The sequence below is a fragment of the Microtus oregoni genome, unplaced genomic scaffold (assembly GCF_018167655.1).
Source record: "Microtus oregoni isolate MIOR12 unplaced genomic scaffold, Mior012 000032F_ref0000030, whole genome shotgun sequence".
NCBI lineage: Eukaryota > Metazoa > Chordata > Mammalia > Rodentia > Cricetidae > Microtus > Microtus oregoni.
In genome coordinates, this window is record NW_024543091.1 from 23,443,519 (window position 1) to 23,466,666 (window position 23,148).

A 23,148-nucleotide genomic window follows, 5' to 3' on the forward strand; every position below is an offset into this window, starting at 1 on the left:
GAAAGCCAACTCCTATCATCTGACCTCTATACCTGTGCCTGCACACACACCCAAACACAAAATAAATACCCTAAGCAAACAAAAAACAAGAGAGTAAAATACTTGTTTAAACAAGTATTTCCCTTTATCACTAAGAAAAAACAGAAATCCCATCGCATATCTGGACAGTACCTACAATTCACCTTATCGGTTGTGAGTCCCTTGCTATTGCTGCTAATCTGGGTTGATTAGTTTTGTCTTTTTTAGATAAGCTTTTGTGTCCACGGACTTTTTTCTTTCCTTTTCTTTTCCTGGTGAGTGTGTGACATTGCTAGAAATGCAGGTGAGTCCAGAGCCACCCATAACTCTGAAGTGCCCTGCGTTTGAATCTCAGATTCTCCACATAAGGTACCGGTAACTGTGTGCCAATGCCTCCCTGTCCTACTGAGCAGAGAGAGACAGGGCTTCTGCCGTAGGCTTATGAAAGAGATTCGCGTACTCTGTGTGGAGCCATTTGCGAGAAGTAACATGTTAGGCCGTGTCACCTCCCACAACTTTGTCATGCACAGTGCTTCAGGTTTCCAAGTTCACACCCAGATTCTTATGGGGACCGCAGGGAACCACGAGCAGCGTGCACCTTGAAGAGAGTCTAAACTCAGGGCCTGTGGGCACCTGTGCCTTGGTCTTAGAGAGCTGCTGAGCTGTCGGCTCTTGTTCCTGTCAGAGGATGGTTGGCTTGTTAGTGCAGGCGTCCCGATCTCCCGTGAGCTTATTCTGTTGTGTGGTGTACAGACAGAGCGCAGGCTACGACGGGCTGGCTGCCGGTGTGAGGACTCGGCCACCGGCTCTCTTCGTCTCAGCACTCTGGATGAGTGAGACCTGGTGTTCACGTAGGGGAGGCTGAGGCCTAGAGTGTCAGCGGCAGGATTTGGAATTAAGGTGTCTGAGACTCGTCCCCTTGTGACCGCCATTTTCTTGTTGCTGTGATAGAAGCAGCATTAGGGAAGACCGAGGGTGTTTGTGTCAAGGATGTGGTCCTCCGTGTGGAGAAGATAGGTGGCATGGGCAGCTTGGGCTGTGGTAGAGGAGCTTGCAGCTCAGCTTGTTGATGCCTTGGCAAACCAGGAAGCATGGTGCACAGCAGAAGCTGGGCCAGGCTGTTGTCCGCAAAGGCCCACTCTGCAGTGATCTCACCCACCAGCCAGGTCTATAACCTCGTCACACTGTACCCCAGCTGGGAAAGGGAGTAGGTGTCCAGACACAGGAGCCTGTGGGGACATGTCAGATCTAAGTAGTATCACTGCTGCTGTCTGCCCTCTATCCCACGGTCACCAAGGAGGAACATCCTATGCATCCTGATGGGAAAAGCCATAAGATTTTAGCATTGTTTGCAAATGAGAAAATCAAAACCAGAGTCCTTAAGAAAGAAAGGGGATGGGCAGAAAATGGGTTTATGCATCCTTTTAGAATTGGAGTGATACATCAAACCACTTTGGATATTTCTTCTTCTTTTTTTTTTTTTTTTAAAAAAAGTGATTTAAATTTTTTTGTTGTACATGTATGGGTGTTTTGCCTGCATGATCTGTATATCAAATGCATTGCTGGTGCCTGAGGGTCAGACGAGGGCATCAGATCCCCTGGAACTGGAGTTATAGATGGTTGTGGGCCCCCAGTGTGAGCGCTGGGAACTGAACCTGTGTCCTCTGCAAGAGCAGCAAGTGCTCCCTAGGAGTTGAGTCATCTCTTTGGGCCCCTCTGGGTATTTCTAAGAGCATACTGTGGTTATGCCATTAATAATTACAGCCAGATAGTAGTTTTATCTGAGTGAGTGGCCATCCTGAGTCACACACCTCTGCATCAGTGACTGTGGTACCCAACCACAGTCACTGGGAGAACCAGCCGGTTCCCATGCTATTGCTCAGAGTGACTCTAAAGTAATCAGGTGCTGCCTGGGGAAGGAACTGGTCTGAGGTCCTGAAGTGAGTAGGTAACTTTAGGTATTATGAAGTGGGCCCAGACTCTAACCCGATGTGGTGAGGTCAGTGCTAGGGCAGGACTGGCTGAGTTAGGGTGATACTGACTGGATGGAGGCAAGAGGAGGAAGGGGTGGGGTTTGGGGATTATAGGGGTGTCTCTTACCAGGCCCTTTACAAATCCAGGACTTCATGCCACGAGGCCTCCTGCCCCTGGATGGTGTTCAGTGGTCTGGAGCAGAGTTGTCTATGGGGACATAGGGCATCCCTGCTCCATGTTAGCTGAGCTTTAGAACTGCTGTTTATTGGCTGGGACTGGCGGAAGTTTAGTGGCTCATCCTTCTGCTACAGAATTTTGGAAGGTGACGAGGAAGGAATTAAAATAACACCAAGCTTGCCTTTTCTCTTTGAGTTCAGCACATGCACTGTTTGCCAGGCTTGTGGGTCGAGCACGTGCCCAGAGTAATGGATGCCTGTGCCAGGGGAGTACTGTAGAGGACAAGCAGTAGGAAAGCATGGCTTCCCCGACTCCTCACCCTCCCCTCCCCTCCCCTCCCCTCCCCTCCCCTCCCACCTCAGCATTTGCCTTTGCCATTGTCTGAAGCTCATCTTCCTGCTGGTCAGCTATGGAGAGCCTTGAATTCTCTTAACTCTTAAACCGTTGCACAGGCAAGCCCCCGGCCCCCCACGTCTGAGTTCATAGGAATACAGCCCAGGGGACAGGGGACAGTAATAGGATGAGAAAAACAAGATGTCAGCACTTGATTGGAGAACATCAGTGAGTTCTGAGGTGCCCATTGGTCTCCCTCAGTGGCTCTGTGGCATCTCATAGATGTAACGATTTGGATTTTCCCTCTCAGTCACCTGCAGACACATGTATGGAGTGAGTGGAGGCACAGAATAGTAACTACTTATGCCCGTTGGAGAATTGGCACAGGGAAGAGCCCTTCCAATGAGGCTAAACTGATATGCGAATATTAAGCTGAGGCCCTTGGCACTTGTTCTTAGAGCCTGCAGTTAGCCCAGGGCCCCCGCTCCCTCTGCTCCATCCGCCACTCTGCCATGCAGCCAGGCCTGCTGTATCAGGATGCTTTTGGCTGAAGCTGTCCTGAACTCCATGAACAACTTCTGAGGTGTAGTGCCTCACTGTCCCTTCCACACCGGTGTGAGGTTCAGTCCTCAGATGGACTCGGGAGCCTTCGTCCTTCCACCCTGCCTGCCATCCTCAGCTCACTGGCCTTGAATCGCATCGTCTTGTGGTTGGTTCACAGATGGACACAGCTGTTGAGAACATCATTTTCTTTAAACATGTACAGCCCCAGCAGCCTCTCCCCAGGGGCCTCTGTCCTGGAAAGAATCCAGATGTGTCATTAAGCCTCTGTCATGTTACATACAGTTAGTGGCAGCAACAGTGGATTGTCAACAAGCTCTTTGGATGCACTAGGGCACTTAGTGTGACATTAATGGCCCTGGCTGTCCTGGAACTCACTTAGTAGACCAGGCTGGACTTGAACTTGCAGAGATCTACCTGCCTCTGCCTCCGGAGCACTGGGATCAAAGGCGTGCGCCACCACACCAGGCCCGCTAAGTACTACTACTACTACTACTTCTTTCTTTCTTCTTCTTTCTTCTTTATAATAATGTATTTATTTTTATTTTACATGCATTGGTGTTTTGCTTGCATGCATGTCTGTGTGAGGGTGTCAGATCTTAGAGTTACATACATCTGAGAGTTGCCATGTGGGTGCTGACAACCAAGCCAGGGCCCACTGGGAGAACAGGCAGTGCTCTCAACTGCTGAGCCATCTCTTCAGCTCTCCACTAGGTACTTCTTAGTTAAAACTTGTTGACTCGTAGTCTCCTTGAGTGGACTCCCAGCCTCATCTGTGTGTGTGTGCTTCCTGTGAACAGCACGGGTGAGAACTTAGGTGCTTGGTCCCATCTCCTGTTTTTGCAGTCAAGGGGGAGATGTACTCTGCTACTCAGAGCACCTAGCAGGCAGCTGATGGCATCCTGAGAAGATCGAAGGCTTTAGATGGGTCTTAGGAGACAAGACAGAAGGGAGGACCAGAGGGAGCTCTCACCTCTGAAGACTGTGCCCAAGGGCTATGCTTTTTTTTTTTTTTTTTTTTTGTGACCCAAAGTCAGGTCCCCTAAGGCAGTTCAGATATCTGTCTTCACCTGTTGCTCAGCTTCTCCTTTTCCTCTGAGGGAAGATAAAGCCTGCCTTAGCATTTGCAGTGAGGGCAGGTACCATGCCCAAAGCTCCTTCCCTGGGGGATGGAGTTGTCTAGAGGTTCCTGAGGATTGGTTCCTGCTTCGGAGTCACTCACAGTTAGGCTAGCCAGTCATGCTCTAAGCTAGCAGCGTCCAACGAGTCTCCAGGTTGCTCTGTGCCATCTCCTAAAACCATACTCTTGGCGATGGAAACCTGTAAGTGTTGCGTTGGTCAAAGCAGAGTTCCTACCATCACACATGGCAGAGCCCTCTGTAGCAGAATGCCTCCAATCTTTTCACAGTGGAGGTGGTCTCGAGGTCAGCTGCAAACAACCTGTCCCTGTCCCAAGCCTTCACCTTTTATTTTCGTATTGTTCTAGGAGTTGTGATAAGTTGGGACCCCAGGGAGTATCTTAAAGCTAATTCAAGATGTTTCAAGATGCCTCTCTTTTTCTTGCTTGACTGAATCGCTGTTTGGGCACACTCTCTCCCCCCTTTGTGTGTGTGTGTGTGTGTGTGTGTGTGTGCGCACGAGCACTTGCAGCTGTGAGCGAGTGCTGTACTCCTGCTACTGTCTGTATGCGCCTGTGGAGGCTGGAGGCTGGTATCTTCCTCTGTTGCTCTTTATTCTTTTAAGACACAGCCTCTCACTGGACCTGGACTTCGCCAGGTCCCTCGATTGACTGACCTACCCCACCCTCTAAGATCCACCCGTTTCTACCTCCCAGCACAAGGATTACAGGTGTGCCACTGTGCCTGCGTCTTCATGTGGATGGTGGGGATTTGAACTCAGGCCCTCCTGCTTGTGCAACATACATCCCATCCACGGAGTTGTTTACCCCAGTCCCTTTGATGGTTTAAAAAGAGTTACCATTACTGACCCCACAAGTGGAGTTGCTAGGGTGGCATGCAGAAGGTCAGTTGTCACACTGCAGAGTCTGACATAGAGATGGACCTTTGAACGTGGGCCTGGGACCCGAAGAACTGTTTCCCTTGAAAATTCTCAGGTTCCCAAGAGCAGTGGCCAGGTGACCGTCGCCGTGAATCCCAGCTAGGTTATCCCAGTGTGAGACCGCTTTTGTTTTGTAAGCCCTGGTTCTGAAGTTACTGGTGCAGGTTGACCACACATGGTGCAGTGGCATATGGGGAGCTGTGTCTGAGGCCCCCAATCTTTGATGTAACCACGCCGTGGACCATCAGCTTCAGATGCTTGCTGTTGCCTGTTGATGAGCAGGAAGTGTAGTTGTAGTTGCATGTCCCTTGTGGGCTGCACGGTTGCCTTGCTGGGGTTTGTGTGGGAAGTGGTTACAGCAGAAGGAAGATGGAATAGCGCTGTGCACAGAAGGGCTTTGCTCCAGAGATCTGTTTGAATGTCATCCTTTGCCCCTTCCCCCCTTCGTTTCCTCCTCCCCCTATCTGCTGTAACTTCAGTGATGGGAAAAAATGGAACCATCTGCTGGCATTGTCTTGCCCAGCTAGGCTTAGTCAGAATCCGAAATCACACTTCTCTCTCTGGGGTTCATTCGCAACCACTGTGGGGATGGCTTCCAGGCCTGCAGTCCTTCCGAGCTCCAGGGCCTCAGCTCTGGCTGCTTTCTTGGCATCGTCCTCCAAACACCTGTGCCACATCTGAAGCTGAGTGGGTACTGTTGCTCTGTCCACCACCTGCTCGGGTGCATGGGCGCCCCCACGTTCAGCTAAGTAAGCATGAAGAGAGTGGAACAGACAAGCTGAAACGCAAAGAGCCTGTGATATCTGGAGGTAATGGCTCACACCTGTAATCCCAGCATTGGCAGTGGAGGCAGGGGGATCAAAATCATCCATAGTTCCGTAGCAAGTGGGCGGTCATGGAGATCACAGGCCTCGGACAGAATGAAAACAGGACCTGCAATTCTCGTGCCATGCTTCTCTAGTAATGCTGATGTCCCTTGACCTACTGGTGGGCTTGGGCTCTGTGACCCTGGAAAGGTCACCTTGGCATCCTGCTTGCTGCTCTTCTCACCTACAGAATGACAGAGCTTGAAAGAGACTCTCAGGAGGTCCATGGCGGTCCTGTTATTGTAAGCTCCTCTCTAAGTGCTCTCTGGCTTCTTGCCTTCCTCTATAATACATTTTCCTGGGAGAATTCCCCATTCGTTAGCAGCCTTATTTGACTGACTGTACCACAGCCATGCTTTATTCTATTATTTACCAACCTGCTATCATCAGTGGTATTGATGGGGACTCTTGGGAGCTGCAGATGGATCCGTGAGTTGGAAAGCCATTTTCTTAGTTAGGATTTCTATTGTTCTGATAAAACACTGTAACCAAGAGCAAGGTGGGGAGGAAAGCGTTTATTCCGGCTTATACTCCCATATCACAGTCCGTCACTGAGGCACATCAGAGCAGATCTCAAGGCAGGAACTGGATGTAGGAGCTGATGCAGAGGCTGTACAGTGGTGCCACTTACTGGCTTGAAGCTCTTGGCTTGCTTAGCCTGCTTTCTTCTAGCACCGGAGACCACCAGCGGTCTGGGCCCGCCCACATCAATCATCAATCAAGAAGATGCATCACAGGTTTGCCCACCAGCCTGGAGGGAGCGTTTTCTCAGTTGAGATTCCCTCCTCCAGAATGAATCTAGCTCTTGTCAGATTGATAAAGAAAGTCGCCTGCATATCCATAAACACCTTGCCTTCGCAGAGCCTCACCTGGCTATCTGTGCCAGGGTAGAAGAAACCAGGCCACAAGCTAAAAGGAATTCATGTTGGGCTTCAGGCTCCGGTTTCCTGTGCTTCAAGGCACCAGCTGCACCGCAACTACCCTGCTGTAGAAACACAGGAAGGGGACCGCGTTCGCAGGTTGGTTAGAGAATGTGAAACCGACAGTCGGCTTTCTCCCATCCCTGAGTCCACTGCTGGCTTCGGTCTCTTGGTGTGGCCGCGGCTTCAAAGAGCACCCTTTTGAAACTGGCTGAGACCCATTCTGCTAATGACTTTCCTCGGTCAGCCACAGGGCCACGTCTGAGGACTCCAGGTGGTGACAGCAGTTTCAGGGGTTTCACTACCTTTGCCTTCAGGCTTCTTTTTTTTTTTTTTTTTTTTTTTTTAATTGAGAAAAGGAGAAGAAAAAAAACAAGTTTCCACCTCCTCCCAGCCTCCCATTTCCCTCCTCCTCCTCCCACCCTACGCCCCCTCCTCCCACCCTTCTCCCCCTCCCCCCACTCCTTTCCCCCTCCCTCTCCAGTCCAAAGAGCAGTCAGGGTTTTCTGCCCTGTGGTAAGACCTAGGACCTCCCACCTCCGTCCATATCTAGGAAGGTGAACATCCAAACTGGCTAGCCTCCCACAAAGCCATCACATTACGTAGGATCAAACCCCCGTGCCATTGTCCTTTGCGTCTCATCAGCCCTCATTGTTCGCCATGCTCAGAGAGTCCAGTTTTATCCCATGCTTTTTCAGTCACAGTCCAGCTGGTCTTGGTGAGCTCTCAATAGATCAGCTCCACTGTCTCAGTGGGTGGGTGCATCCCTCGTGGTCCCGACTTCTTTGCTCATGTTCTCCCTCCTTCTGCTCCTCATTGGAACCTTGGGAGCTCAGTCCAGTGCTCCAGTGTGGGTCTCTGTCTCTATCTCCATCCATCACCAGATGAAGGTTCTATGATGATATGCAAGATATTCGTCAGTATTGCTCTAGGATAGGGTCATTTCAGGTTCCCTATCCTCAACTGCCCAAGGAACTAACTGGGGACCTCAGCTTGGGCACCTGGGAGCCCCTCTAGGGTCAGGTCTCTTTCCAACCCTAAAGTGGCTCCCTTAACTAAGAATTGTGGTTCCGTGCTCCCCTGTCCAACCTTCCTTTATCCCAATCCTCCTGTTTTCCCAAGGCCCGACCTCCTACCCCTGGACCCAGCAATACCACTCTTGGGAATATACCCAAGAGATGCCCTATCATTTGACAAAAGCATTTGTTCAACTATGTTCATAGCAGTATTATTTGTAATAGCCAGAACCTGGAAACAACCTAGATGCCCTTCAATGGAAGAATGGATGAAGAAAGTATGGAATATCTATACATTAGAGTACTACGCTGCGGTAAAAACAATGACTTCTCGAATTTTGCATGCAAATGGATGGAAATAACACTATCCTGAGTGAGGTATCCCAGACCCAAAAAGATGAACATGGGATGTACTCACTCATAATTGGTTTCTAGCCATAAATAAGGGTCACGGAGTCTACAATAGGTGAATCTAAAGAAGCTAAGTAAGAAGGGGAACCCAAGGAAAAACATATAGTTATCCTCTTGGCTAAGGGAAGTAGACAAAATTGCCGGGGAGAAAATTGGGATCTTGGGGGTGGGGTGGGATGGGGGTAAGGGGAGATGGGGAGAGAAAAGCCTTCAGGCTTCTTAAGTGGGTGAGGTGAAGCCTTTTGATTCGGCACCCAGAGGGTGACCGTGAAAGGCATCCAGGAAGTACACAACCTACCTGTCCCTTCTACTTTCTTCTGTCCCTTTGTGCTAGCCGGACAGGGACTTAGAGACTTGGCTCTTGTGTAGCAGCTTTGTGGCCCTGGCTGAGTCACTTTGCTTCCCCAGCTGAAGGTGCAGGGCTTTCAAGTTTCTTCTGCCTTCAAGGTCAAATTCTTGTACTTGCATTCAAAGAAATGATAGTTACTCATTTTGGGAGTTTCAGAATCACACTGTAATCTCTCTGGGACTAGAAATTGGGGCCCATAGTTGAAGACAGGATGGAAAGAAGTTTGGGGTTCAAAGTACTGTGTGGTGTTGAGACTCTTGGTTCCTTGTGACTCACATTTGGTAGTTTGGACCACTGGAGGGTTTTGTTTTTTTGCCTTGGCTGCTGTCTTAGTTACTGGCTCATTGCTGAGATGAAATGCGTGGCAAGAAGCAACGTAAGGAAAGCAGGGTCTGTTCTGCTTCATGGTTTGAGGGTTCAGTCTGTCGTGGCCGGGAAGGCCTGGTGGCAGAAGCATGAGAGAGAGAGAGAGAGAGAGAGAGAGAGAGAGAGAGAGAGAGATGAATGAATGTGTTCACGTGGTTCTCTCAGAGTCTGGGCTCCCAGCCCGTGAGATACCACTGAGTTATCGTGGGTCTTCCAACTTCAGTTAACCGAATGTAGACACTCCCTCACAGGTGTGCTCAGTGGTCTGTCTTCTGGGTGATCCTAGATCTCATGAAGTTGACAGTCAGTGCTAACTGTCCCGGCTGCCTACAAACCTTCTGATCCTCAGACCACTGGGTTCCTAATTGCCGCGAGTCAGAACGGCAGCACTGCCTTTGAATTTTCCCAGGTGACTGTGGTGTGTAGCCAGGGCTGAGAGCCACAGCTGTAAGTGCTTATGTAAAGCTGTGGTTTGGTGTGACGGGCATGTGTATTTTGGGTGGAAAGTGATAGCGGTTGGCTACAAAAATAAAGCACGCGCACTGAGAAGAGAGGCATCCTGGGTCTGGAAGTGCAGATTTGGTCATCAGCTGGCAGCCCAGTTCTCCTAGCATCTCTTGGGCCGGAGGTTTCTCAAGAACTTTGAAGTAGTGGAACCATCTGCAGCTGGTTATTTCTGCTCAGAAAACACAGAGGAGTTGGGGGTGGGGGTGGGGCCGGGGTGGAGAAGGAATGGATTAAACAGGCCGTGACACACACCCACATTTGGTTCACGAGAACGAGGCCTCTGCCAGTGCTGGCACCCCTCCGTGCCCGATCCTTGGCTGTGCCCTGGTGGATTCTGGGGGCTGTGGAAGGGTGAAGGAGTGATGGGTGATGTTCCCTGGGGCTTTGGCTAAAGGGTTCCTATCTTTGGTGGAGAGCAGCTCCAGCTAAAGCAGCCTGAGATACCTGATAGGGCACGAGTAGGGTAGAGGGCGGCTAGGTTGGAATCTCTGGTCCAGATAAAGGAGCAGGCTTGTTTGGTGGGAGGAAGGCAAAGATGAGTATTCAGTCGGTGTGGCATGAGTCACAGGAGGTAAGAAAATGTGTCGGTTTGTATTAACCTTTAAGGTTCTCAAGAGCTGAGTGGGTAGACTAGGAGCTTGGCAGAAGATAGCCTTGGAGATACAGGTGTTGGCAATTAGGGCAGGTTAGACCGTCGCTCATTCAGAGGATGGAGAAATCTGTCAAGGCGAACAAGGTGCTTGGAGAAATGGAGAGTGTGGTCCTTGTCCTCGAAGAGCTTAGCGTGGCCCTGCAAATTTTAGCATGTGGCTGTCAACCAGCAATCATGAGGGCTTCCTGTGCCAGAGTCACACAGTGAATACCCTAGGGACTAGGAACCCATGGGTCCTGGGTGGGGACAGGGACATGAAGCGATGGTACCTGAGCTAGAAGGTGATACACATGGCCCAGCTTCTGCCTCCTGGTAGGTATGATGCTCTGTATCTGGAAGCTGCCCTGGTGGGCACCTCGTTGGCCGTCAGCTTTAACATGCGGTTTTGTTTCCAAGCACTTTCCCTGACTTCAGGAATCGTTTTCCTCGGGTGGGATTAATTCTCTGTGTGCTGGGAAGCTTCGGTTTGTTCTTTGAGGTAGTTGGTGATGAACTGTAAATGCTGCTTATGTTTTGTTCATCCCCGGTGTTGCCCAAGGCTGTCATTCTATGTGGGTGACTATTTCAGGTTTCCCGGTCATGAGCTGAATGTAATGGGGGCAGATAAGGAAGCCACATATAGAACAAAGTACATATTTTTAAAGGTGGGCAGCAGAGGCGTTTTATATATATGTGTGTGTGTGTGTTGTGTGTTAAAAAAAGCCCATATTTTCTGGGCAGCAGAACTAAAGTTTCCAGTAAACATCTCCGCCCTTTTTACTTTACCTTTTAATTTTGTGTTTATGGTCCGTGCTTTGAGATTGCATGCTCTGAGGCCAGCTCTGCCTGAATCCGGTTGAGCAAGCTACCCTTTGCAGCCTGTGGTACAGAGCTCTTGGCATTGCTATAGCCCAGCTGATTAACAGCTCCAGCCGTTTTCCCAGTTCATGGGGAAGAATCAAAATCAAAACCTCAAGGCGGAGGGAGAGGCTGTACATTCGTTGGCTTAGCCCCAGTGATCACCTTTGCTGGCTAAAGGAATATGTAGCTACATATGTAGATACATATGTAGCTCTGACCCAGGCCTGGTTTTTCTGGGTTCCCGTTTTTGCTTCTGTTGGTTGTAGGAACCCCAACCTGTGGTCCTGGGGCCTGTGTTTGAGGATGGGTGCGGTGTTGGCTTGGGCTAAGTGGCTATTGGTTGTTGTTCTTCAGCTCTGAAGGCTAGATAAGGGGAAACAGGTGGGTGAGCAGGGGCTGGGGGTAGCCCGCCATGGACACAAACCAGTGAAGTGAGAGCTGGGCTGCTCTGGGGCCAGGTGTGCCACCGCAGGTGCGCAAACAGGAGGAAGAAGGAAGCCAGCAATCAAGGCTGGGGAGAGAAACCCACAGAGGTAGCAGAACCATTCAGGGACCCTGTGTTCAGGGGAGGGGGGCGGGGCAGAGATGAGAAGACACCAAAGGCTTGCTGCCTTCCAGGCCACTTTTAGTTTTGACCTGCCAGGAAGACTTTTTTTTTTCAAATGTTGTCTCTGAATGAAGGGGGACGAATGGGAGGGCACCCTTGCTCTTCGTCCCAGCTGGAGGGAGTGGCTGTGTTCTGCAAGAAAGGAACAGCTTCCTGGCTGAGTTGGCGCTCACCTCTGACCTTTGTCAGGGTGACTTTTCTCAAACAGAGCTTATTCAGTGAGCCCGGAAGGGAGGGCCCCAACACTTGAACCTGTGGAGTCCCCCGTGTGAATTGTGCTGCCGGCAGCTTTCTCCAGCAGGGTGAATCTTTTCAGAGCCTACGAGTGGGACTCGGGTGCTGCTTTAACGCTGTTCTAAAGATGCAAGCTGGGAGCCCAGACTTGGAGAGGAACACACTCTGGAAACCCTAAGCCTCACCCTTACCCAGGCTGCTCTCCAGGAGGCCACTGTATGCTTTGTAGTTTTCCAAAGGTGCGATCCGATCCTTTTCTTCCTTTTTTTCTTTATGATCATCTCTGTGATTGGGAACTGAAGGAAATCGAGCCGGGCTCTCTTCTGACTGGGCTGGTCAGTTGCCCCCACCCTTGGAGGGGTGGGGCTGGACTAGGGCAGCAATGAGCCTACATTATGGTGTGCCATACACTGGCCTCTTGCGTCATGTCTTCATGGCCCTGATGGGAGTGGGGCAAGTGTCTTGTTCCTAACTTGTAAGTGACCAGGGACAGTTTGTACTGAGTGGAGGAGCAGGTTCCATGGCTACTCCCTTCAGGTCTACTTTTCTTTGATGGCGCCATTGCCTTAGAAACGTACCTGATGTGTGTATTCTGTCTTAGAGAACCACAGATTCTCCTTTTACGGCTGTCACTGGACTAGGGGGAGTAGCTCCACTTTCTCGTTTTCATGATGGTCTCTGGCGTCGCCTTCCACATGTGATTCCTTCTTGTCATCTCAGCGGTCCCTGGAAGTAGGTGCTAGAGCAGATTGGGGGGGGGGGCAGGGCACGCAGCTGTTTGGTGGTAGGTGTTTGTCCCTGTCTTGGGGCTTTGGATAAAAGGGTCGTGGTGCAAGCCACTATCAGTAGTTTACTTTGTCCCTTTACTCCTCTGCAGCCACAGCCATCTGTGTTGCTGAGGGCTGTCCTCTTCTGCATGGCTGACTGTATGCACTCTGCCCATGCAGTAGCCTGGGCAGAGGCAGAGGAGAACTAATGTTGGTGAAGCATCACCCTGAAGAGATGGCAGCAAGCCCCACAGGGGGGACTTCAGGTCTCTCCCAGGGAGCAGGGAAGAAACCATGCCTAGTATGGGGTGGGGTGGGATGGACACCCAGCTTTGCCGCTAGGTATCTGAGGGCACTGGAGTTAGTCGTGTGCCCTCTTCCACGCTCACCCTCCCTCAGAATCTATGAAGACATCTGTGGCACAAGATGGGCCTTACCCTGTTTATTTCCTTGTTCAGAAATGACTCCAGTTGTGCAGTTAAACCCTGTTGGTGACAGATGGGGAAACCGAGTCTGGGGTGAGGGGTGTACAAGATCAGGCAGTGAATTAATAGGAAAGTCAAAGTTAGGGATAGGTCTTTGACTCCTATGCCTGGTTTTTCATTGTTCAGTTTTTACATAAGGTCCAATGTCAAAAGATTTTTTTCCCATGGGGCATTTGCTTTCACTCACCCAAAGTAGGGTGAGCACAGATACACCAAAGGTGAGTCTGTCCAAGTCCAGCTTGCTGATCTGGTGAGTTACCGGGATCACTGGCAGGAGTATGGGCCTTCTAGGCAGCCACATCACCACTGACAAGAGCATCCTAGCGTGAGTGACAGCACCCCAAAGCTGCGTTCCTGGCGCTCCCTGCACAATCTACAGGCAGCTCCATCGAAGAACCCTCTCTCAGCGGTGATTTTTCTGCTTCTGGAACCCAGAGAGGAGCCTTTGCTCATCTTTGTAAGAGGATTGTGAATGTTTTAAGCCTTTCTCTTGTTCCTGGATGTTTGACCCTGAAGACGTAGCTGCAGAATACTAACTACATTTTCTTGGTAGCTGGCAGTCTCGCCAATGGTCACCTCCCAGAGCAGCCAGAGTCCTGCAGGGTAAAACCAGTTAGCAGCATGGGGTGGGTATATGGGCTGGGAGAGCAGGTAAAGAACTAGCAGTACTGGGCAGTGTTTTCTGCTGCTGCTGGCTTAGAGTCCGATGTGGGCTGGGTTTGTCGAGCCTGGTTTTCTTCTTGTGCTTAATGTCAAGTGTGACCCAGGAGCTGAATGGTTCCACTCAGGACTTTGAAGAAAGATGCACGTTTGCCTGGCAGCCCTCAAGGCTCTCTGCTGCAGGCCTCCTCCTTAAACCCTAGCCCCTAAGCTCCTCTGGCAAATCAGCTGGGGCTAAGGGGGAAGGACCCTTTTTATAGCGGTAGGTCATGCTCCGACGGTATAGTGTCAGAGGGCGTGTCCTCCTCTCACCACTCTGTTGGATCAAGTGTGTGCATGGGTGCGCTTGGATCAGAGGACAGCTTTTCAGAGTCATTTTTCTCCTGCTCCTTCCTTCCTTCTTTCCTTCCTTCCTTCCTTCCTTCCTTCCTTCCTTCCTTCTTTTTTTTGAGACAGGTCACTCTGTAGTCCCGGCTTAGCCTGCCTCAGTTTTCCATGTGTTGGGATTACAAATGTGCACTTCATGCCCAGCTCAGTCTAGCTCCTTCTGGTGTTAATTTATGCTTGTGGGAGAAGAGCTAGAAATCTCTCTCCCCTTGCTTTCTGGTTCTCTGTACCCTGGCTGGGCTCTGTCACCATTGTTGTTGTCCCCTTCTGGGAGATGAACCGGCTCCTTGCACGCGTGTGCCACAGGTGTTCTGCCACCCAGCCCCTTCCGTTACCCTCACATCCCAGCAAATCACGAGGCATCCAGACTGCCCTCCAGACCAGAACCTGACCCCGTCTCCAGCTAGAAGGGCTGGGTTCGGGGTCTCAGCTGGTCACCTGCTCTCCCCAGCAGCTAAGGGCCCAGCGTGGTACTTGTGTGACCTCTTCAGCAAGTGAGTCACTCACCTCTGGATAACCACCAGGTACTTTCAGGAGGAACCTCTGGTGTCATTGTGGCTGTGGCCATGGTTTCAACAAAATAAGGTGTTTTAAGAATTGAAAGTACAGACCTGGGTTGTCTTTTCTTGTTGTCATGGATTCTTACCTTCCCAGCCTTTTTCTTGCCATCCCTTTTGCTTTGTACTTGGCACCGGTTTCAGATAGTAATGATATTTTGGGTAAGAATGCTTTTTATCATTTTGCATCTTTAAATTCTTGCTCGCGGTCTTCCAGGCCCCTCCACTTGTATAAGTGTTTCTAGATTGCCATAACTGTGTTATTCGGAGTCTTAACTAGGAAGTGGGAACTGCGCTGTGTACTACCACAAAGGGAATTTAATACGGGCCTTTGGCTACACAGGCGAGAAAGGAGCTGAGAGCCAAACAAGGGAGGCAAGGTGACCCAGAGCTCAGTGGGAGGCCACTGCCACCGGTGAGCTGGAAGGACAAAGCTAAGAGGTGTTCCCAGTGCTCAGGATCAGGGTCACCGTGGGCCTTTCTGGAGATAATGCTAGAAAGGAAGGCCCGGGTCAGAGAAGCATCTTGACTTCTTTTCCCCTCCCCCTCCACGCTAACACGCAGGGTCCAGAAGGTCAGGGACCAGTCCTGGACAGACAAACAGAGTATAAAGAAATCAGGGAGAGATCAGAGAGCAAATAGAACTAAGGCCGGCTTAAGGTACAGGCCTGAAGTTCTAGGCTCCCCCCCCCCCCTTGCTTTCCTGTGGTTTTTGAATTTCCATGCTGTTACATCAGATAGGTGTCCCACAGTTAATCCAACCAGTCCCTGCTGTTTGTGTGGGCAATTCTCAAAGCATGGTCCTTGGCTAGCATCAGCATCTTGGGGACACTGGCTGGAAAAGCAGCTTCTGGGGTGGAGCCCAGCCACCTGTGTCTTCAGTCCCTCAGGGGATTGTTTGAGAAGCTCAGTTAGAGATGAGGCTGCAGGGTGGAAACCGAAGGTGCTGGTGGTCGGGGCTCTCCCCAGAGCAATGCACTGTGGCCTACAGAATGGTTGCAGAGCCACACACCTCCCAGATCAAGACTGCCTTTCGAATAGCCTCGGATGGAGTTTATCTTTCCTCTTTTGTCAGCTAAATGTGGCAAACCAGAGGCTGGGGAGATGGTTTAGAGATGGAGAACACTGTAACCATGAGGACCGGGGTCGGATCCCAGCATGGATCTCACAAACTGTGTGTCCTGTCTATATCTATAACCCCAACTCCAAGGGGAGAGAGGCAAGAAAGTGGTTGGGGCTTGTTGGCTTCCAATCTAGTAGAGAAAACACCAGCCTTGGGTTCAGAGAGAGACCCTGCCTCAAAGGAGTAGATGGAGAGTGAGAAGAGGTTAGTCAGCCTCCATGCATGTGCACAGATGCACACACCCACACACATACATGTGTACACACTCATACACACATGCACATAATTTTTAAAGACAGCAAGGATCACACTTGGTGATAGACATGATGCTTCATCTATGCTGGGGTTGCCCAGTGCTGTGTTGAAGGAAGAAGGAAGTATGGTCATAGCGGCTGACCTCCAGGCCATGGGAAGCTGAGCCCATGCTGGGGTGCTCACACATAATTAGGCTGTTCCCCCCCACACACTTTTGTTGTTAATGTTGTTACTCTGATGCTAATTCCCAAAGTAGGGTTTCCAGGCACCCTTCTCCCTAAGGCATGCTGACAGAGCCTCCAGAACTGCCCTGGCCTTCTCTGTCAGACCTCTGCTCCGTCCCCATCCTGGCCATGGTGTGGATCAGGAGGGACATTTGACAAGAAACTGCTGTCAACCCCACCCATGACTGGCTCCCACATACTCCTCCTGAGTCTGTGATTAGCCTGGGCATCTTTGTGTACTTCCAGCCTTGCCCAGTGTAGGTGCTCACCAGGGAAGGCCCTGAGCTAACTTCCTCCTCCCCCTCCCCTCCCTCGTGGTCCTGCAGGCCTACCGCTCAAATCCTGTCAAGCAGGGTGTCTTTGACAAGAAACAGCAGAGGCTTCCATGGTGTAGGAGGAAGGATGTGAGCTAGCCCGGTCCCCAGAGGCAGACAAAGGCCACTGTGCTTCTGAGCCATGTGCTGTGTGGCTGCTGCTAAGAAGGGGAAGTGGAACTGTAGATACTCTGCTGACGCGTGCTATATGTTGGGACGATGAGTTTGGCAAGGCCGGTTGGAGCTGGTTCCCCATAGAACGTCAGGAAGCTACTTGTGACTGTCTTCTTGACTCCTACAGCCGCTGGGATCCATGCGAGGCCTGACTAGTACACAGTGTACGCTTCAGTGAGGCTGGTCAGTGCCTTGCCTGTCCGGAGCCTTCCTCAGTGACTGAGGACCGCACGGCTCAGAGATGGCAAACAGTTCACCTGGGGTGAGTCCGGCAAAGAATCCGGCCCCAGTCACGTTATTTCTGGTCCTCAGCTGTTCAAGCACCTCCCCTACAGTGTTCCAAGCTCTTGCCCATCCGTCCTTTGGCAAAGCTTTGGGCACCAGAACCTTCTGAGGCCGCCTGCACAGTGGCCCATGGGGAATGGGCCTAGAAAATCCAGCCTGAGCCCTGGACGGGCTTGGACTTGCAGCTTCAGACCTTGGCACTTCTCTGGCTTGCGGTCGGAGGTGACATTGCGATTAGTGGTGAAGATGAGACTGGTTCCTGCTCACCCTGCCCCTGGGGTCTGCAGGCCCTGTCCCCTCAACCGCTGTTCCTACACAAGGTACAGGTATTTACCTGGCTGCCTTCTAAGGCCGACTCAGCACAGAATCCTCATGCTTGGCTCAAAATTGCTGCCCTGCGGAGAGGGCTGTGGCGGGGTGTGGCAGTGCGATAGCGTGGAGTCAGGGGCCTGCTCCAGCAGGTCCTAATGACTCTAAATAACCATGTTAGAAGCAGGGCCTTGAACTTAATAAACACACGTTACTTCTCATGCAGCCGCGACCATCGGGAGCTCATAATTACCCGAGATCTGCCGCACAGGCTACACTAATGCAGGCAGGGAGGTGACTGCATCCCTTATTGCGATCTCAGGGACTCGTGCTTGAACGTTTTATTTAAATCCCAGCAGGTTGTGGCTGCCTCGGTCGGCCACAGCATGTGGACTCAGAGTCACTGTCATTTTCTCTGCAGTTAAGTACATGTGTGTTTTGACCATACGGATAGCCCAAGCCTGAGATACTGCATGCGGGAGAGGCTTGGTGGCAGGGATGGAGGTGATAGTCACCCTGAAGCTAGCTCTCTGGGAAGGCCATGGGCAAGTCATGTCACTTCTCTGAGGCTATCTTCCCTCCACCAGGTAAGTGTGTTTTAGGGCTGTGATAAGGAAGTTAATGCACGCACATTTAGCTTGTATCTGTCACCTTGCTCACAAGCCAGGAAGTAGCTGGTCCCATCCTTCCATCCTTCGCTGATGATTAGATGTGGGTGGACACTTGGCTCACATATCTTTCTGTATTTTAAAGGTATCTATTTTTATGAGTGTCTGCAGTGTGTGTGTGTGTGTGTGTGTACGTGTGTGTGTACGTGTGTGTGTACGTGTGTGTGTGTACGTGTGTGTGTGTACCTGGTGCCTTCTGAGGCCAGAAGGGATGTCCTATTTCCTGGAACTGGAGTACAGATGGCTGTGAGCTGGGAACTAAACCTGGGTCCTTACAGAGCATTCAGTGCACCACTGAGCCAGCATCTCCATGCTCCCCAACGTGACTACTTTAGCTGGGTAGGCGAGCAGGTTACCTGACAGTGTGTCAGCCTCAGCCAGGGTAAAGAAGGCCCATGAGGTTTCCCAGTCCGCAGGTACTGAAGTAGCCAAGCCAGTCCCTTCTCCTATGGCCAAGTCTTTCTCCCCTTTCAGTGTTTGAGGTCTTAGCCAGCATTTCTCAGACTCGGGCCTCTGAGGTGCTGTCTTTAGCTCCAAAATCTTCTGAGTGTCCAAACTTCTGACACTATGACCCAACCTTGTTGTTTTTTTTTTTTTTGGTTTTTCGAGACAGGGTTTCTCTGCAGCTTTGGAGCCTGTCCTGGAACTAGCTCTTGTAGACCAGGCTGGTCTCGAACTCACAGAGATCCGCCTGCCTCTGCCTCCCGAGTGCTGGGATTAAAGGCGTGCGCCACCACCGCCCGGCCAACCTTGTTGTTTTTAAGGCTTACACCAGGGACAGACACAGTTGAGTCACGCAAAGAACCTCGCGCAAAGGGCCTCATGTTGCTTTAAGTGAATTCATGTAAGTTTTGGGTTAGGCTTCATAGTTATTACAGGGCACATGCAGATGTGAGCTGGACACACATACCCGCTAGACCAGTCAGTAAAGGGCAGCTGTGAGACTTAGTCTTGTGTGTGTGCTGAGCGTGTGCGTGGGGGGGTGGGGTATGCCGAGGCCAGCATGTGGAGATCAGAGGACAACTTGGTGGAATTGGTTCTCTCTCTCCACCTTGTGGGTCCCAGGGACCAAACTCAGGTTGTCAATGTCAGAGACAGGCCGCTTTGCCAGCCAGAGAGTGCAGCTTTCGTGTGTTCTAGCAGGTGTGACCAGCCGTATGGGCTGTCGTGGGCAGCTGCAGGCCTGCTTGGTTCAGTGCCCTGTGGTCACCATCTTGCACCTCTTCCTGGTGATTATTTTATTTGAATTAATGTTCTGTGAGGGGATGGTCAGTGAGCCGCAGAACCGGGAAGGGAAAGGAACACAAAGTTCTTTCTGCCAGGTCTCGTGAGCACAGGATTCAGGCAGATGCACAGTGCGGGGGATTGGAGCGGAGTGCTAGATAAAACGTCACAACTGTGGCCTGGACCTGTAGCGCTTAAACCAGAGTTTGTTCTGGAGCGGAAAGAAAAGACTTCGAGTCACCTCTGGGATACTCGCTGACCTGGCAAGCCTGTCTCCTCCCTCATATTTCTTCCCACCATTAGCCAACAACTTACTCTGAAAGTGAGAGTGAGGAGGAAGAGGAAGGACAGGGCTGCCCTAAGGCCTTCCTCACAAGAACTCCCTTCCCACGGCTCTTCAGGGAACTGAGTTCACTGGCTGATGTGAAGGAGAAAATGGCGAACGAAGGTTGACCCTGGGCAAATGCAGGGGTAAAATATAATTTCTGCATACAGTGATTCTATAGTTACACGCTCATGTAAAATCAACATCACACAAGATCACACGTCCTGGTGAATGGTAAATTGAAAAGGAGAAAAAGCTTTATTTTAGTGTCTTGGGTGGCAGGTATTCCAGTTTTTAAATTTTTTTTTTTGAATTTTGTGTGTGTTCATAGCTTGGAATTCACTATTTTTTGCCCCAGTCTGGCCTGGATCCTTCTGGTGATGCTCCTGCCTCAGCCTCTGAGTGCTGGGATGATGGGCAGGTGTCACCAGGCCCAGCTCATGGACTCTCTGCTAGGATACACACAGTGAGGTCCCGGGCTGGTCTTGTGCACACAGGCCCTTGCTGGATCCTGGCTCTGCTCGCAGGTTAGTTGAACTGAAAGACGGCTCGTAGGCAAATGAGCACTGCTGTACAGTGGTGACGGTGTCCTCACAGCTGAGAATTTCAGAGGTTACCCACGTGCCCTTGGGGAAGGCATTTTGAGGGTATTGTACATTCACTTTCAGGAGCTTTTGCACTGTCTAGTGTGGAAGCCTGGGCAGAAGGAAGCTGAGAACAGCTCTGGTTTGAGTCCCAGCCCCAGCGTGGGCTCCCTGGGTGGGTCACTTCATCAGGACAGGTCTGCTGTTCTGTGGCTTTTAGGAGCATGGGCCACATGGAGGCCGAATTCCTTGGATCGGACGGCTCCTTCTCTCACTAGTTGCCTATTCTGGGACAGGTCATTGAATTCTCCCGGAGCCTCAGTTTCCCCATCTGTAAAATGAAGACAATGGTAACTGCTGCCTAGTGTGGTGTTGAGGATGAGGTCAGTGCAGGGAAGGGCACCAGGTCCCGGCTGTGGTGTCACAGAAGTGCTTGCAGTGGTCATGGAGACGAAGGCTGGGAGGACACAGATCACACCGGGGTCCCCTCAGAGCCCCAGCTCCGAGCTTTAACTTCAGAGATGGTATCTGTCCTGAGGGATGCAGCCCCAGCCCCCTCAACAGCTCTTCAAGTTGTCCTTTTGCTGTAACAGTTGGGATTTGAAGATCTAGGTCCTCATTCCCTCAGCCTCTGTCCCTGCCAGTCACGTGCCCTTCAGCTGTCCTTTCCTCAGGAAAGCCCCTGTTTCTTTATCTGTGAAGAGAAGTGAGGATGGGGTAGGCCTGTCTTCTGGGATGAGGTTTTAGCTGAGATGCTGTGTCGAAATCTGAGTGTGAAAGGCTGTGGAGGAATTGGGATGGGGAGAGGGATGAAGAATGAGGTCTGTGGAGGGGAGGAATGGCTTGGATGGTGAAGTGTTCGCCATACCTGATACTGACCTCTGGCATCAACATACATGTGCACACATGTGTATGTGGACACCCCCCAAATGTGTGCATGTTAATATTCAAAAGTAGTTTTAAAAACAAAGTATGTAGCCAGGCAGTGGTGGCTCATGCCTTTAATCCCAGCACTTGGGAGCAGAGGCAGGCGGATCTCTGTGAGTTTGAGGCCAGCCTGGTCTACAAGAGCTAATTCCAAGACAGGCACCAAAGCTACAGAGAAACTCTGTCTCGAAAAAACAAAACAAAACAAACAAGAAGTATGTATGAAAATGTCATAATAAAGCCTACTGATGAAAAAAAAAATACCCTGAGTACCAAATGCAGGGAACTGTGGTATTTCAAATTATTCGTAGCATCTGTGAGGTAAGGAGGACTAGATCCTGTACCATCCAACTTCCTCTGTCAGGTTAGGAAGGGAGGAAGGGAGGAAGGAAGAGAGAAAGCTGATGGGGTTTGGCTTTGTCCCCTGGCTGGAGCCACAATGGCAGGTTTTGGGGCCTCAGGAAGGGAGCAGCCCTGCGGTTGCATGGCCAGCGTCAGCTGTGGGAAGGGAGAGGCCAGAGTGAGTAGCGGGGGTTTCTTCCTGCTGGCCTCCCAAGCAGGCCTCTTTCTGCCTGGCTCAGGCCCGGCAGCCCAGAGGCAGACCACAGAGTACATTTGAGGCCTCAGTCTCTCATTTCGAGGGTGGGGCAGCGTTTTTCTCCTGCCACAGTGAGCTAATTAAAGAAAACAAGCTTCGGGAGTTGGGAGAACCGGCCACAGAGTGCCGGTGAGGATGGCTGTGGCAGTGAGAAGCTTCGGTAGCCCCCATAGACCAGGTAGAAGTAGGCACCGATGTGTACCCAGGAGGTGGGGGGGGGGGGGACTGTGGGTGTACAGTGGGATAGAGGTGTGCTTGTCTCTGAGAAGACCGGTGTAGAGGGAGTTTAGGCTCTAGGAGGGCCAACATTTTGAAATATTGACAGATGTGGACTTTATGTTCCTTGGGGAAGCTGCACACCACTGCACATTCCCAGCTCCTCTGCTCCAAGACCATGTCCTTTCCATTCTCAGTCTTGCCTGGAGAGAGTAGGTGTGACTTCTGAGTTCCTCAGAGTGAACTGGGACCACAAGCAGGAAGTGACTGGAAAGCAGGGGCGAGGACTTGGGGCACGGGTCGCTGCTAGATTAGGCACATTCATTGCAGGGAAGGGAAACCCACCCTCAATTCCTAACCTCCATTGCCGGGGATGAGCTCTTGGCTCACACAGCTGCCTAAGCTGCTGAGACACTGTCTGTGAGAGACCAGGAAACCCATTCAAAACAAAACAACAACAACAACAAAAATCCTGTTGCCAGCCATTTTGCAAATGAATCAGAGCCCCCCACCCCCATAGTATTTTTATTTTGGTTAATTTCATGTGCAGTCATGGCTGGCAGAGGGGCCTGCCGGTCCCTGTATGTTTGTATGTATGGTTGGTATTACACAGGGATGCCTTCTGCCTCGAGTCATACTGGCCAAAAACTGGGAGGAGGGTAAGACTCGTGTGTAGGAAGAGGCTCCATTCACCTGCATGGAGGTTAGAACTTGAACAGGACCCCAGGCGGTGACTTCCAATGAGATGTGATTGCAGGTGGAATATGCCCTGAGATATAATACTGATGCTGGACCAAGCCAATGAACGCTCACCCTCACTTTAATTTTTTCTAGTAATTAGTAGTTCTAAAGTTTGCAGATGATCTACTTACTGACTCAAAAGGATATTTAGGGGCCGGGAATGTGACTTAGTGGGTAGATTGCTTGCCTAGCATGTGTGAAACCCTGGGCACCATCCCCAGGGCCATTTAAACCAGGCACATCTCATCCCAGCACTTGGGAGATGGAGGCTGAAGGATCAGAAGTTCAAGGTTGTCTCCATCTACATAATGAGTTTGAGGCCATCCTTGGCTCTGTGAGACTCTATCTCAAAACAAAACATAAACCAAAAACCCAAACATATCCCATAAAATGTTTTCAGTTAAGAAGCAAAGAGTACTTGCTGCATTGTGGTGTA

The 23,148-nt window shown here is 50.9% G+C and overlaps 1 protein-coding gene across 3 annotated transcripts in view; it reads left to right on the forward strand.

Annotated features, from left to right (window-relative positions):
* The window catches only part of Smad3 (SMAD family member 3), a 110,013-nt gene that overhangs the window by 12,328 nt on the left and 74,537 nt on the right, over positions 1 to 23,148 (forward strand). Inside the window, exon 1 of one of the 3 annotated variants that reach the window (XM_041679490.1) lies at positions 12,005 to 12,128. The exons of the other annotated variants lie outside the window; for them this stretch is intronic. The gene's annotated coding sequence lies outside the window, so the exon portion shown is untranslated. Of the gene's footprint in view, positions 1 to 12,004; positions 12,129 to 23,148 lie in introns of those variants that run through there. 3 annotated transcript variants of the gene reach the window in all.